Here is a 3,905-nt window from a genome sequence, read left to right on the forward strand (position 1 = left end):
GCAACCCGACTCCGAGAAGACCCGATCCCGGCGCGCTGGGGGCCGCTACCGGCCTAACACCGTCCGCAGGAAAGCTCGCCCATCTGGTCACCCCATAGGAAAGCATTGCGGGAGACCAGATGGCCGAGGGGATCCCAGAGACCAGATGGCCGAGGGGATCCCAGAGACCAGATGGCCGGGCACGAAAGTCAAGCCAGCCGGTGTCACTCTGTGCCCCAATGAAAAAGTGAGCTGGCGCCAGGGAACGGGGGGGTGGGGACAGGAGGCCCAGGGGCCGAGCAGGGCCCCAGCCATGGAGGCTGCGAGGGGGGACCCGATGGGCCCTCTGACCTGGGGCCCCTGGACCCAGCCTGGGCTCCCAAGCCCAGAGACGCAGGGGACACCTCCCTGGGCCCCCGGACCCCGTCCCGGGCACCCTGCCATGCAGCAGGACCAAGGACAGAGACCGGGAATGTGGAGGCCGCCCCCCAGGCCCTCAGGGGCCCCGGCCGGAGCTGGTGAACTCAGCCGAGCGAGGGGAGGCTTCCCGGGCACGACGGAACCCCGTCCTGGTCCTTTGGCAGTGCAGCAGGCCGGGGGACCGGGCCCAGGGCCGTGGCACCCGACCCGGGGCCCGGCCAGGCCCCTGGACCCAGCCTGGGCTCCCAAGCCCGGAGGCACAGGGGAAGCCTCCCCGGGCCCTCCGGACCCCGTCCCGGGCACCCAGCCACGCAGCAGGACCAAGGACAGAGCCCGGGATGGGGAGGTCACCCTCCCCGGGCCCTCAGGGGCCCCGGCCGGAGCCCCTGAACACAGCCCGGCAAGGGGAGGCTTCCCGGGCACAACGGAGCCCCGTCTCGGGCCTTTGACAGTGCGGCAGGCCGGGGGACCAGGCCCGGGGCCGTGGCACCCGACCTGGGGCCCGGCCGGGCCCCTGGACCCAGCCTGGACTCCCAAGCCCGGAGGCGCAGTCGAAGCCTCCCCGGGTCCTCCGGACCCCGTCCCGGGCACCCTGCCAAGCAGCAGGACCAAGGACAGAGCCCGGGGATGGGAGGCCGCCCTCCCCGGGACCTCAGGCCTCACGCCTTCCAGGTAAGCCCGGCAATCTGGTCGCCCCGATGGAAACCATTGCGCGCTACTACTGCAACACATTATGTAGTGGACTTGCTCTAGATGGCGCTCCAACATAAGGAATGTACCAACACCTTCCCTACTGGAATCGTGACGTCCTGGAACCGTCATTAGTACTGAAGGGGTTAAAACATACTAAATATTATAGTTGTTATTGTTCAGGCACTCACACACTGTGAGGAAGATCACAGACGAGCCTGAAGGGTGTTACAAGCAAGCTGTCATACAGTCGGCGGTTGACTATTTTCTTATTTTTTCCCATTCCCCTTGGTGCTTCTCAAGAAATAGTTCTGTGTACAACTCACTTGGTTGAGCATCCTTTGGGTGTGGAAGGACAAGCATTGTTCATTGCTCCTGCTGGGCCTGCTATCACAGGTTGGTCACTCTCTATTCAGTACTTGTGGTATATGACATGAGCCCATAACCAAGGTGAAACAGGTCCTGGGTTGCTTATGTTCCGGTTTACGGAGGTCCTGGCTTGGCAGTTCAGGCTGGACTGTTCAGATTGGAGCAGGGTCAAGACTGACTTGTGATCCAGCACTTACCATTAGCCGTCCAATGGGTTTGTTATGCAACTGAGAGCTGAGGGGTGTTAGCACTGGGTCAAATGCATATAATAAACAGCGTAACCCATTTGGCTACACCATAAGAACTAGGAATCAGTAAATAAAGTGAAGAGGTTTTATTACTAGTAGTTAGGTTAATGCAACTCAATATCAATACCATGCTGTAAAGGTACAGAATAGCAAGTGGATATAGCCAAACCTCCTTAAGAAGTTCAGGCACATCAGTGAGGAACAAACAGTTAGTTCAGTCACAGCAATACACAGAATTAAGAGCAGAGTCTGTACTCAGAGAAGAGCCTTTGATCTTCTCTCTTAAAAAATTAGAAATATCTTAAGTCATCTAATCTAGAGTCTAAACTATTAAAGCTGAATTAATCTGAAGGACTGGCAAAAAGTCGAAAAATTCAGAAAAAGAGAAAATGTCAGGAAATATGAGTGAAGGTGTCAGCATTTCAGAACCTCGGTCAAGGGTCTTCTAGGGATAGGGATATAAGTGTTAGCCTAAGCGACACTCAGCAAAGAATCAAAGGGCTAAGCATAGAGGTCTTTAGTCTCAAGGTCCAAGGAAGAGTGGCCAACATCAACCTGTGAGAACGCCAGTTATTTCTACAAAACTCTTCTGGGTAACACCCCTTGCTCACACCATCAGAGGTTCCATTGTTCTTTCCATTCTCACATTGTGACCTGTAACATTGTAACACTATTTGTAACAACATTGAATAGAACCTGTCAGTTAATGCTCTGGCTCTCCATGTTCTTTGTGAAGGACTTCTTCTTAGACTCTCTAGCACTAATACAGTGTTACATATATTCTCAAACTAACAAACCATGTGAATGCACCTACAAGGAAAAGACATGCAATCAAAAATGGAAAAACAATATTTTATGCAGAAAGAAATTCAGGCCTACTCTAGTAAACTTAAACGTATTAAATCAATCGTGCACATTTAATATACATGACATTTGTGCACATTTAAAAACAAATTAATGAAAATGGCAGTAGATAAACTCAACATTAGATTCACGCTGAATTTTCAATAAAAAAAGGTAAAGTAACTCTGAATGCACAAATACAAAAGTAGCTGAGTACTAAATTATGAATACCAATGCGGAAACATTTGTGTCAACGTTACATAAATCTCCCTTACTTCTAAAGTAAATACATTTTAATAATGTGAGGATTGTTTATCAAATCTCTTAAGCCTGTAGTTCATTTTAATAAGGTTAAGGAACACAGTATCTATGAATTTCTAGTTCTACAGAGACTGCACTTCATAACTGAATTTAAGTGCAACACTTTACATTAATAACGTTAGGTTACTCTAAATATGTAACGCTAAATACACATATGTATTGCAAATTTGTGAAGCGTAAGGGTAAAGCCGAAAGTACCCTACTCTATTTGCCTATCTCTGGGTCCAAACTGAGGTGTCATGGTGTGCAAAATAACAATTGATTGGGAAGTGGCTTCAAGTAAATACTATTGGCTGAAAAAAAATCAAGCATTCCACCCATCACTTTTTGTACACTTCACCTGATTTTCTAGGCATTTATGTTTTGCTTTTATATCCCCAATACAGGATTGCACTCTGATCAATCTATTTTTACTCACTGTCCAGAAAACACATACTCGTACATACGGGAACAGAGAATTTTTCAATTGCACTGGCAAAGACTCGGAACTCTCTGCTTTTATCCCTTCATTCGTGATCAAATCTTTCCCAATTTAGCAAACTATTGAAATTGTATTTATGTTGAAGCATAAAAATAGATGGAGAGAAACATAGAAACAAGTGATAAAATGATATGAGGTTGAGTAGGAGGTGAAGTAGATGTGGAGAGATAGAGAGAGTTAGGATGAAACAAAGCAGTGAGTGCAGGGAAAGGGGTAAAGTTGTGAGAGAGCTGAGGCGGGAGAGGATTTTGACAACAGAGATTTAGAAACTTACACAGAGAGTATTATAGAAGGAGGTGTGGTTGTGAGAGAGATGGGGAAGAGAGAATAGTTGAGAGAGAAGCGAGGTACAGTAAGTTGACAAAGAAAGGAGCAGGTGGAAAAAGATGTAGAGATAGGAAGAGTGAGTGAGAGATGTAAAGTAATAGTGGAAGAGGAGAAACAAGGAAAGAGACATGAGATAGAAAAAATAGTTTTTAATGTAATTGCCACTTACCTATGAGGATTAAGATTGGACAGGATGGATATACACACTAAACATCTCTGAAGGGAAT

This window comes from Lissotriton vulgaris, chromosome 6 (assembly GCF_964263255.1).
Source record: "Lissotriton vulgaris chromosome 6, aLisVul1.2, whole genome shotgun sequence".
Taxonomy (NCBI): Eukaryota; Metazoa; Chordata; class Amphibia; order Caudata; family Salamandridae; genus Lissotriton; species Lissotriton vulgaris.